This window comes from Lolium perenne, chromosome 2, assembly GCF_019359855.2.
Source record: "Lolium perenne isolate Kyuss_39 chromosome 2, Kyuss_2.0, whole genome shotgun sequence".
Classification (NCBI taxonomy): Eukaryota; Viridiplantae; Streptophyta; class Magnoliopsida; order Poales; family Poaceae; genus Lolium; species Lolium perenne.
The window spans coordinates 168,783,096-168,796,366 of record NC_067245.2 but is presented as its reverse complement, the minus strand read 5'-3'; the positions used below and the strand labels follow the sequence as shown (position 1 = coordinate 168,796,366).

General features: G+C 42.0%; 1 long non-coding RNA gene across 2 annotated transcripts; it reads left to right on the top strand.

Moving 5' to 3' along the window:
* The first annotated feature begins 1,774 nt into the window (after positions 1 to 1,774).
* On the top strand, positions 1,775 to 4,550 carry LOC127333909 (uncharacterized). Of its 2 annotated transcripts, XR_007871665.2 has the most exons (3): positions 1,775 to 2,238; positions 3,470 to 3,590; positions 4,000 to 4,550. It is a non-coding gene; the product is annotated as an uncharacterized lncRNA (long non-coding RNA). The 2 variants fall into 2 exon arrangements; XR_007871664.2 differs by lacking the exon at positions 1,775 to 2,238 and having other exon boundaries at positions 2,245 to 3,590.
* Positions 4,551 to 13,271: the final 8,721 nt, after the last annotated feature.

Below are 13,271 nucleotides of genomic sequence, written 5' to 3'. Positions count from 1 at the left end.
TTTTCTTTTGAGAAAATGACTGTTAACTTCTGTCTATAAAGTTAACTTCTGTCTATAAAGTTTACTCAATTCAGGGAGTTCATTTTCTTCTGTAATGCAGTTCAATTCCTATGCACTTGAAAGTTACCAAAAAATTGTGTGAAAAATACCACTGATGATATACTGATATACTCGAGAAACTGTAGTTCACTTCTATTTTATTGGCAAGTTCAATTTGTCAAGCACTGGTTTCACAAAAATTATTGGCAATATTCACTGTAGGAAAACCTCATCAAGAAAAAATAGTGGACAGAAGTTCACTCGGTGAACATCATAAGTTCACTTCTAGAAAATTTAGAAAACAAGCTGGAAATTTATTTTTTGTTAATATTAACTTTGAACGCGGGGAAGTTCACCGTGAACATACCGGAGATTTTCTTTTGTCAAACTTCACTTTGTATCGGCGCAAAAGTTCACTTTGCACATGTAGGAAGTACATTTTGAGGCATGCTTGAAACTTTTATACTGCGATCGGAAGTTCACTAACATATATCGAGAAGTTCACTTCCATATTCGAGCACTGTATTTTTTTGGACAGAAATCATATGCATAGAAATCATTCGTACAACCTCTTATAGGGCAAATCGACCAACGCCACGTAAAATTAGCACTAATATAACCCTATTAATACTCCAACACACCGCAATGCCTCACCTAATCAATCTAGATGAGCCAATATCAAAATGTTGCCGTGTCGGCGTTATCTCCGATTTTACATATCTCTAAAATTAAACTTTAACCGTTTAGAATATGAAAAATGTTCAATATGAAAAAGATGCGCCTAATCAATATCTTTTTAACGCAATATCACTTGTAGCATTCCGACGAGTGGTTCGGAAAAATCCCCAAAAAACAGTACGAAAAACCGAGAAGTTTGAAAAGTGGAATCACGTATTCTCAAATTTGCTCTTAAACTGTAAAGAATTTGGAAAAGTGTTCTTCAGGAAAAAGATGCGCCTAGTCAGCAGCTTTCCAACGTCATATCACACGCATCAATCCGATAAACGGTTTGAAAATCAGAACACCAAAACTTCACAAAAATAGAGAAATCCGTGAAAACATTGTTTTGTATATTTCAAATAGTTTTAAAAAATACAGAATTTGGGAAAACACTGAACACAGAAAATTTGCAAAATTTTTGTACGAATCCAAGGGTATATTATACGTATCAATCCGATAAGCGGTTTGAAAATCAACATGAAAATACTGTCCACACGAACATGCAAGTCTGGTATTCCGTCGAGAGGTTCACTAGGAAACACCCGGAAGTTCACAAGTGGTTCCAGAGAAGTTCAGATGTGACGAAAGTTCGCTATATTTTTTGAAGTTCACTTCGAACTAGACTAAAGTTTTGGAAGTTCGCCCTGTACAATAATGAAGTTCAGATCCATGTACCGGGAAGTTCAGAAAGGGTTCAAGAATAGTTATTGTCGAACCGGTTCGAGAATAGCAGACCTATATATATATATATATATATATATATATATATATATATATATATATATATATATATATATATATATATATATATATATATATATATATATATATATATATATATATATATATATATATATATATATATATAGGGAAACTCTATTATACCCCTTGGTGCAGAATAGTAATTCTGCTCCCGGACCGGTCGACCGAGCCGGACAGGCGTCTGGTTCAACCGAAACCAATGAACAGTCGTAATTTCCTGTCCTTTTTATCCCGATGATATTTTTTCCCGATTCGGTCGTAGGTGGAGCTGCCCACTAACCCGTCACCCCATTATTTTCTTTCCAATTCAACCCACGCGACGGCAAGCGGTTGGGATTGGGTGAGGCAGCAGCGATGCGGCTGAGCGGCCGGCGGCGATGCGGGTGATTGGCCGGCGGCGAGCGGCGGATGCGGGATGCGCTGTGGGTGTCCTTCGGTCCGCTGTGTTCTGCCGACAAATCGACGGCGACCGGCTGTAGGTGTGATTGCGGCCGGCGGCCGGCGGTTGCAGGCAGGGTTGCTGCGAGCGGCTGCTGCTGGGGATCTTATCGGCTTCAGGCTTGGTGAGTGGCAGATCCTCCTCTCCCCCTCCCACAGCAGCTCGGCCGTCTGTTCCTCCACGTTCCGCACGGCCGGCTAGCCGTCAACTTCGCCGCGCTACCAGGTCATGCTGCCGCTGTCCTCGTCTCGTCCCCATACCATAACCATACCATCGTGGTGAGCTCTCTTCCAATCTTCCACATGTTTGGATTTTTTTTTAACGTTTGGATCTGAATGTATGAGCTGGCTCATTTGCTATCAGTCCCAGTCATCTATTTGGCTCACGTTCTTGTGAATGCAATACATATTAGTTTTTCATTTATTTCCTGTTCTTGAAGATGGCATAGGAGTGCAGAACCACCGTAAAGATAGTCTGTCGACTGAAAACGGAAGCTTGAATAATTTTCGCTGCTGGTATGATGTGTTATACTGTTATTGGCCGATTCACTGGTTATGTGTTGTCCGTATGAAAATTGATGGTAGTGTGAATGAAAAATGCATGGAAGTTGGCTGAACCTGTTAGTTTATTTGCTTCTAACTTTGATCATGTTCCCAGCCTTAATAGATTTGGCCTTACAGACCAATATAGATACAGTATGCCAAATGTATTTTAAATCTGGGAAAATTACTACAGAGGATATTCCGGTTGTTGGCCATTGAGCTTGGATGACATTCTAATTTTTGAATGATTTTTTGTTTGCTCACATGAGGCCATGCATCATGTACTTGTATATGGGGCCATTCAGTCATGCATTAAACTATGCAATAAGTTATTGTTGCATTGGTTGTTCTTATGTCTCGTTGCCACTAAGAACTACATGGAAATAAGTTATTTATGTTGGCACCGAGAATTCTTACATTGACAATAAGTTATACTACAAGCTCTGCAGAACTTTGGTTTAACCTGCCCTATCACGATAAAACAAAGCGATTAACCTACACGATCACGAGTTCATGACATAAAGTTAATTCCCTCTTTTGCGTTTTGTCATGATAACACATATCATTTATCCAGCTGCTTGTGGTCTCGTAGTTGTAGAGGACTATCCTTCATGAGGTTATGTTAAACATGTCAGAATTATACTCATGATAGCCTGACGATGAGTTAACTGTTATTCCAACAAAAGACTGCAAATTCTTTCTCTGACAATGTCATACCCACATATATCTCTGATGTTGGCCGTCTAGGGACCTAAAATTTTCAGGTGGTCATATCAATAGCCAAAATGTGCCACCTTTCTGCAGCGTGCTGTTGTGTTTGACAATAGGTGTATTGCCTTCTTGATTTCATTATTCTGTACACATAATCTTTTGGGACAGTGCACCTTAAAATTCTTACATTTTATATATATGTCTGATGCAGTCGTTGTAAAGGTGCTTCTCTTACCTATTAACTTGTTAACTACAGGGGTGAACATAACTGTATCATCTGGCTTGAAAATAAATGGTTTGTTTGCAGAACACTCTGAACGAAAGAGCTAGATGATGTCTTCTATAAGTGTGGACTTTCAAAGCATGGAAAGAAGCAGGTTTGTTCACTGCTATTTTGTATATCTACGTTTTACAAAAATAAATTCTAGGCGTTGATTTACTTCACATCCATTGCTCATATGTGTGTAGGCTCCCTTTATTGTGGGAAAGCACATAAATGATTGAATGTTTGTGGCCTCCATAAATGACATAAACAATTTGATCCTAAAACCAGATTTAACTTCTTTTGAGGTCAAACAAATATCTGAATGTAACATGTTTGTTGTTGTGTTGGCTTTGTGTGGCCTGAGGCGAGAGTCTGAATCCAATAGTGTAGGCTGTGTTACTGTGCTTCATTTGGCGGTTCTGCCACTAATTACTTCTTGTTGATATTTCAAGTTTCAGTTGCACTTTTTCTTATTAGTTGTGCATGCAATCTGCAATGACTTGCATTGATCGAATTGCCAGGCTGACAGCGGGAACATAGAGGCACCACCGGCGGCTCGTGTAGCAACAACTCCTCGTCGGACAGGTGCTGGAGCTCCCATCCTCACCGGTTGGCGTCAGGCCACCAATGGAAGAGGCACCTGGGCTATTATAGTTGACTCCAATAGCACTGCCTACATACCAGGCATCAGCTCCCCGGACAATTCTCTCCGGCACTGCTTCCCTGTGGACTACCTGGCTACTATGACAAGGCACCAGAAGAAATACATCTTGGAAAAGACGATGCGATTCTAGTAATTATACGGAGGGAGGCAAGAGCTAGCGCGCAAAACACTGGTGTAATTATGTTGGTCAGGTGTTTCTTTCTGGGTTAGCTAAGCTTCGGGAGTCAGTGGTGATTGATGGGAAGTAAATTGTAATTGGTGGCTCTAAAAGCTCTCTTTTGGAATAACATAAATCAGCGGGACCTTGGTGGACATCATGGTGTTTGCTCCGAAATTCTTACGTTCCAAAACTGATTCAGTTGCTTGAATCCTCCAGAGAACAATAGAACACGATATGTTTGCCAAATATGACTATGCTTTTTTCAGAATAACTAATTAAATCAGGTTATTTTTGTTGCGATGCAAAATAGTGTTATTGTGACTTGCTATGTAAATTTACTTCATATGAATAGCTGCATGTATGAGTTTGTATTGCACGTATACATAGTACAGAGTACTACAGTTTACCTCGTATGCATCATGTGCCATGTTGTAAATTTACGTTACCCAAGCAAAAACTTATGTCAGCGGCGTGCGGGATGGCTTTCTTGTGCGCCGGTTCTGATCCATGCCATACAATTACGTCACATGCAGAAATGGTGAGGAGCATGCGGGATAGTTTTTGTGCACGGACTGGGACCATGTGGTGCGCCAGACGGGCGGGGTGCAGAATAATATTCTGCCCCCAGGGAGTCAAATAGCGCGACTCTCTCTCTCTCTATATATATATATATATATATATATATATTAATAGAGCCCAACTATTCTCGAAACTCCCTTAAGAGGGGTTCTACAATAACTATTCTCGAACCCCCTAATCCGGCGCTTCACCCCAGAAACTAACCCGACTGGCCCAACCGGACCTGAACCAAACGAACTCCCCACCCACTTCTCACCCATCCCTCAAAAAAAAAACCCCCACTTCTCACTTGCTTCCCACCGTCGGCGTTCCTGCCAACGCGCCACCTTCCCCCACCTTCTGCGCGCCGCCGGCACCCACTGCGCCGCCTTCCCCCACCTTGTGCGCGCCGCCGGCACCCACTGCGCCGCCTTCTGCGCGCCGCTGGGGGCCACCGCGCCGCCCAACCTACCTTCTACGCGCCGCCGGAGACCACCGCATCGCCCGCCCCCACCTTCTGCACGCCGCCGGGGGCCACCGCACTGCCCTACCCACCTTCTGCGCGTCGCCGAGGGCCACCGCGCTGCCCTACCCACCTTCTACGTGCCGCCGGAGACCACCGCATCGCCCACCCCCACCTTCTGTGCTCCGCCGGAGGCCACCAGGTCGCCCTCCCCCACCTTCTGCGCGTCCCCGGGGGCCACCGCGCCGCCCTCCCCACTTTTTGCGAGCCGCCGGAGAACCACCGCATCGCCCACCCCCACCTTCTGCGCACCGCCGGAGGCCACCAGGTCGCCCTCCCCGAGCTTCTGCGCGGCGCCAGGGGCCACCGCGCTGCCGTCCACACCTTATACGCGCCACCGTCGCCCGCATCAGGTGGACTCCAAGCACGCCGATCCAAACCTCCCAGCTCGCCAGACATGGACTCCCCATCGCGATTCCTCTCATCGCGCGATTGTCCCTGGTCTGTCCTGCCTTGACCATGCGCCCCCCGTCTTCCTGGTGAGCGTCACCGATCTTCGCCGCGAACTACCCCTAGAGGTCCGGGGCGAGCCTCCAGTGGACTAATCACACCTGAAAACTTTGCCCCCGGTGTGCTCCAAGGCGAGGTGCTGAACGGGAGTGAATTCCCGTGACCTGGTTCTCCCAAAAATGTGAGTACATGAAGTTCATAGTTCATTATGTGAGTGCAGGGATTTCATTACACAAGCTCCATCACTCTCCGCTCCGAGCATGTTCACTTTATATACACAGAGAAACACAAGAAAATCGCTTTTTGTACACTGGAAGTTCGTCATATCTAAATACTTAAGTCCGTTCCTATTGCTGTGTACAAAGATTATTGCTATACAGGGTTTCCTTTTGCCTACTTGGTGGTTTCAACCTATAATAAGGCTAGAAAGTTTACTTTTATTTGCATGAGTAGTTCAGTTTGTCTGCTATGCTTGTAGATTTGAGTTGATGTTGCACTTCATGATATTATTAGTAAACGTAAATTCTTAAATGAGATGCCAAAATCTGTAAATTTGAGTTAATGTTTATCTATCGCTATCTTTTTGGAAAAGTAGAAGAATTAGATGTATTTGTTGTTGATTTGTGGATGATAGGTAAAAAAACACACAGGTTCACTTTTTTTCTATTGACGAAATTCACTTTTATATTTCTAGGAGTCCGGGGAGAGCTAGGACATTCTCCAGTTGTTGCCCGGCCGGTGGAGCCTAGCATCCAACGTAATTGAGACCTAGGTCAGCTTGTTCCAATCGATGATGGCCTAGTTATCTTCTGAAATTCACTATTTTATTTATTGGGTAAAAGTTCACTTCGCCTATGATGGGAAGTTCACCTGTTTTTAATCATGACATGTTTGGGGCTGAGCGGAGCGGGGCGCTGCAGGCTGAGGCGTCGCATCTCGTGGACCTCCACGCACGTTGATCCCAATCTCCCAGCGCGCATGCAACTTCTCGACGAGATTTCCCTGCCTTGCTGGTTGGTCCACCACGCGTCGTGGTAATCCACCGTTGCCGGCAGCCTCAGCCCCGTGGTGACCACTAATTGCACCACCTCAGTCTGGGTAAGTTGATCTTTCCCCACCTCTTTCATGCACGATTCACGAAGGCGAGCGCACTTCTTGATGCTATGGAAAGCTAATTCTGAACTAGTACTATGGTTACATCTGAACAGCAACGCCCGTGGCTTGCTAGCCTTGCCCATTCTGCAGTTCAGAAAGAGTGCAGTCAGTTCAGAGAGTTAACGCGTGAAATTCAGATATAAAAATTGCGGGTGGTATTGTACTACATTTGATGTTTTAACCGCCAGGGTCTGCCTTTTTTATCAACGTACTCGAGTAGTAGTTCAATAGTAGTGAGCTCCTAATTAATGGAGGTGGGGAGAAGAAAGTGAGATGCTTCTAATAAACGTATCTGGTTATTTACTACATACCGGTAGTTCACCAATTCGATTTCTCGCGGTACACTGATTATTGCAAATCTGACTCGTGACTGATTCAAAATAACAGTTCGCTTGCTTATTTTAGAAATTCACTAATTCAACATAGGCATTTCACTCGGCGAAATAAAATAGCAGTTCTTTGCATTAGACTCCATAGATAAAGTGGTTATGCTTAACTCAGTTTGGTCTTGCTTCTCATATTCGGCATCTGCAGTTCACATCGGAAGCACCAATAGTTCATTCTAGTAGTTTTGGGTCGTTCACTTATTCAGCATCCGCAGTTCATGACATGAATATGAGAAGCATATCATATTTGGCATTGGTGCAGTTCACTGTTAGCCATGGTTGCAGCTCAGTTTGTCGCTGTTTGTCACAATTACGCTGCCTCCTCTGAATTTGTATACTACTGGAGCAATTTTTGTTTACAAAACTAACAACAACATTTCATTGTTTCTTCACATATAATCTATGTTGTGTGTCATTGGAAAATTTACTTTTATTTGTTTTCAGGGGAGTTCCCTTCAGCCGAAGGCAAAGTTAAGTTTTTTTTAGCGGAACGGTTCGATTCATAATCAACCACTTATTCATTTATCAGAAGAGAAGATGCACACAGAGACAAGGTAATGTTGAAACAATTCCAGGGGTTATTTTGACAAACATAATCAACTAGCTATTCAAAGTCCACTTCGTTTGTTGGGGAGGCCCACCCCATTTTGTCGAGAAGTTCATATTTTACCTTTTTCTGTTCAGAGTAGTTAACATTGAAGTTCACTTGGTTCGCACGGGAAATTCACTTTAAATGTTTATTTCATTCACTTTTACTTTTTTGTCTGTGCGATTCACACTACCATGTTATTAATTGCTCTAGTTTCTCGACATATAATCACTGTGATTTTGTCTCAACCATTCTTAAAATAGGAAGTGCACCCTCCCTTGGCTCCGCCATGCTCGGAACAGCCGCAGGAGTCCACCCGTCGCTGCCCAGGAGTCCACTAGCGCAGGATCGACTAGCTGCACCCATCTCCCTTCCCTAGCTCAAGCCTCCTGGAGTCTGCCATGGGCCGCCGGGGAGTCCACCCCATGACTACCCCAGCAGTCGTGTGTGTGCGGCCAGGAGATAAACATGAGGCGCTGGGAGCGCCATCCCTGCACCAGCATGGCCCCCTGCTGTTCCAGGGTGACGGCGACATGAGGTACTACAGTCCATGTCGTGCTCCGTCGTGTTCAAGGTATACATTTCCCGCTGACTTGTTTTGTGAACTTGCTCGATGACCTGCACAACTCTAAACTACCTGATGCTGATTTAGAATAAGTCCACTTAACCAGATTTGCTATGTGAAATTTTGTATCGAGATTCGCTGGTTCGTTGTATGAATAACAAACACATGTTTACTTAAAAAAGGATGTCCATCTAGGCATCTATTAAATGTAGAGCAGTTCATTTACTGAACAATCGAAGCGCACTCTGTGAAATATAAATGATATTTAAGCAGTTCACTTCGACATAGGTAGTTCACTCGGCAAAATAAGAAAAAAAAGAAAAAGGTGGCAATTCAGTGTTTGCGCATTACTTGAGCGGCTACAGAATGCCGACGATGTTCTCTCAGGAGCATTGCCAGGATGTGTGCACTATTGGTGAAGTTAACTTCTTCTAATCCGTGTAGTTCACTTCTCCAATTTCATGAAGTTTACATCTCTTGCTACTTGGTTTTTTTTTGGACAGTGAAAATGTTTAGATGGGTTGGAAGTGCTCTTTGATTGGGTCAAATTTACTTTGATTGGGCTAGGATTTCACCATAGAATGTTCGCATAAACATGTCGCAATTCATAATTTTAGTTAGGGAGTTCACTTCGAACAGCCCCAAAGTTCCCTCTATATGGCGTTGAAATTCTTGGGGAGTCCGCATAATCGTGAACTTCTGCACAGGTTTGATGCTTACCAGAGAAATCTTTTCAGCTACACAACTAGCCAGCAGAATTTATAATGAACCACAAGTCCACATTTCTTGTGCTGAAAGATCTTGCTAGTGTGTACCTTTTCTCATTGATTTGCCAGTAGCAATTTGGAAGTTCACAATTCGCTTGTTACGAAGTTCATTCTGCAAAAACGTGATGTTTCATGAAAAATTACTGCAAAAAAGCATAAAGGAAATTGAAGAACACTCTTCGAATTTTGGAAGTTCGCTTTGTAAAACCTTGATGTATAAGATTCTTCGTATATCTTTCTTGCTGTTTTTACATACCTGATACTGTTGCCAAACTCATTCAGTTTCTCACTTTGTGCTAGTATTCATCTTTCATATCCCTAATGCCAAACTAATTCAGTTTCCCTCTTTGTGCCAGTATCCCAAACTTGACATGGACAGGGAGTTCACATTATTCATTCATGTAATTTCAATTTTTCTTTTACAGAAGCACGTGTCCAGTAGTGTCCATGTCCACAAGTTCTTTTCTTACAGATTGCGTGTATTTTTGTTAGGAGTTGTATTGAAAAAATACATAGAATGGAAAACTTTCGCCTAGGAAAGTGCACATTTATCAGTATTTGCTAGCAGTACATTACTCTGTGTCAGGGAAGTTTGCTTCGTGCATCCGGGATGTTAAAAATGTTTGTTCACTTCGACTTCACTCTGAACATGCCATGTGTTTGATTTGTAATTCTAGAAGTTCATTCCATTTTCTTGAGTCTGAAACTGCTGACTGCTGTTTATGTCGATTGTGAACTGCAAGCTGCAACTAGGATACTAGTTCTGTAATTAATAAAGATCACAAGAAATCCAAGTATTCTGCTGAATTTGAAACTTTGAATTACTCTAGCTTGGCTGGTTGTTTTGGTAGTCTTGCATGTGATTCTTGAAAATAAAGTTCAGAAATTAAGCTTAAGAAAAACTTCACAAATGGTAGTTGTAACACATGTTCTGAAGTTCATTCTTACTTGTCGCGGAGTTCGTTTCATGGGTGCTGCTATTACTGATGTGTGGCTGATGGGGAAAATAATAGAAGTTCACATTTCTCTGTTGACAAGTTCACTCTATATATTTTTAGGAGCTCGAGGAAAGCACCAGGCCGCTCTCTTTCCGTTGTCTGTCCAGTGGAGACCATGAGAAGTTCAGATGCAGGAGCCCCTGCATCCAAGGTAGTTGAAACCCAGGTCGGCCTGTTCATATTTATAATACCCTACTTATCTTCGTATTTTGTTTGAACTACTGGAATTTGTCATCTGATTACCCTAGTCACACTATCTATCTTATTGCTCATAGTTGCATGATGAGTCACAGGCATCAAACGATAAGTATATGCACATAACCTGTTGTTGCCTTGTGTATTTTACGATCTCAGAGTCCTTAAATATGGTTCTGTAGTTGCTTCCAGTCAGCATAATCTTGTAATAAGATAATCAGACATGCTGCAAACATATACCTATGCCAGGAGGAATCTAATTTTAAAGTGTTTCTCCATTCGTTGTCCCTTTGAATGCTAATCTAAAAAGGTAAACATGTACAGGTACATGCCTTATATTGTCACGAAGTTCACTTTTACGCTCTGTGAAAGTTCACCTTATATTGTCACGAAGTTTAGTTCGTCAATTACAAGGTTAAAACCCACCGGAGGTGCAACATATTAGCTGGAAATTGATTTTTACCTCTTTCTTTCATCTATAATTTCTATTTTCTCCGCCTATCTTTGCTTTACTAAAAATCTTTGTAAAAATTGCCTAGAAGAAGTTTGTGATTTGTGAACCGCTGGAGATTTTTACAATTTTCTTCTCAGCGAGGTTTTGTCAACTCCTTGAAATGCATCGATGGAGACTTAATGCTATGTATTTTCTTGTTCTAATTGATTTGCAGGTTGGTTGGTAGGTGCTAACTTTTCTTGATAAGAATGAATTTATTTTAGAAGTTCAGAAACTTTTAAATCCGAAGTCCAGTTCTACTCATGCTATGAGTTCGTGTTGTTCTTTTCAGGAAGTTCACTTGTCATGCACTAGTGCTCTCGTCTCACAGTAACAGCCAACAGGGGATGCCCGGGTAGAGGTCGGTGCCCTTATCTGAACTTCTTCCTTGCTCCTTATTCAGAACATTGCAATAGTTCCAATCTACTTTGAGGATGTATGCTATTATAGGAGTAGACGCCTTGTTAAAAAAGTTTTCTTGGCGTGTATGAAAAAGTTCATTTCTTTCATAGGGATTTTACAGCATCGAGCGGTTCACTTGTTAACTTTGAGTAGTTCAATTAGGCTACAAAGAAGTTCCCGGTCCTGTAGAAAAAAACAATGTCTGGGGTTCATCTGTTTTGGTTTAAACAGTGCATTTTGCAGGTTGTGACTGCTGAATTGAACTGCTCCGCACACCCTACCGCAGCTTACAAGTTCACGATCGCCTCCCTCAGGAGCCCATCACACTCCTCTGTGAAGTCCACCTTGGGCGTCGTCCTGAAGTACATCTTGCACCCCTTCTCCCGCACTCGACTGTGACTCCTCCTAAGCTTCGTTGCCCTCCACCTCCAAACCAGATCAGCGCGGGGACCTCGATAGGTAGAAATAAAGTTGGAGGCGAGCACAGGGACAATTTCATTTTATCTGTTTCCCACGGTTCAGTTTTACCTTGTGTGAAGTTTGTCACAATGCGTGGAGTTCACTTCTCAGACTTCATTTTTACCTTGAATCTCCAGCGCCATCAAAAGATTGGACAAGGAAGGCAACTAGGTACTTTAGCACATACACATGCGACTATCCGATATGCTTTATTTTGCATAATTATTTGTATGGCATGCCAACACTATGTAACCTTTGTTTGTATTATGTCTTCCTCTGATGTTCTGGATAGTGCGAGCTATACATTTTTGTTTTAGCTCAATACTAGATTACTACTTTGTCTAGTCGAGCCTATACTAGGGAACTCCTATATGTATTTATTTTTCTCACAAAAATAAATTTAGCGAGAAGTTCATTTTTGTTTTTCACGAAGTTCATTTTTATTTTTCAGCGAGAAGTTTCTTGTATCACAGTTTCATGGGGAGTTAACCTTTTATTATGGAAGTTCAAACCTATCCACATGAAAATCAAATTGGACTCTTCGTTGTGTTGCCACCACTCAAAGTTCACACTTGACCTACGTGAAAAAAACACACAAGAAATTGAGAAATTTGGAAACATATTATAACCATGTATGCCTTGTTAATGTGTGGCTGATGAGCTATATTCAGAGGTTCACCTTATTAATATGGCAAGTTCACTGCATATAAACGTTAAAGTTCAATGTAAAATAACCATTGCAAAACAACGAGAAGTTTAAAAAAACTGAGTTTTGTATATTTAAGTCTGCTCTTAAATTGCCAAGAATTTCGTTAAAGATCAATAAGGAAAAGATGCGGAATTTACATAGCTTTCCAATGATATATCACTTGCATTATTACAATAAACAGTTAGAGAACTACAACCAAAATACCGGATGCAAGAAAGAACATTTATTTCGCGATCAGAAGTTCACTCACACATATCCGGAAGTTCCTAGGTATGTGCACCGAAGTTCAAATACTATGGTTTTCACGGGCGGAAATCCTACGTGTTAAAATCATCTTGCGAGTATCGATTGCCCACACAGACCACCACCTCAGCTAATTGAAGACAATATGAGGCTAATTTCAATCTAGCATGCCGTCCCTCCCCACTCAAGCACCGTAGGCATGTCAATGTCAAATCCTTTGTTTGCCTACTACCACCTCCTTTGTTAGTATATTGAAAATTAGTTTTAAAACATTAATAATTTGGGAAAGCAATCTTCACAAATAACTTGCCCAATTTTTACAGCTTTCCAATGGTATATCATATGCATCAATCCAATGAGCGGTTTTCAAAATAACGCCCGAAAACTCTACGGTGACGATGAAATCCGCGAAAACTGATTTTAGTATATTCAAATCTGCTCTTAAACCTAACATTATTTGTAAAAACATTCTAAATT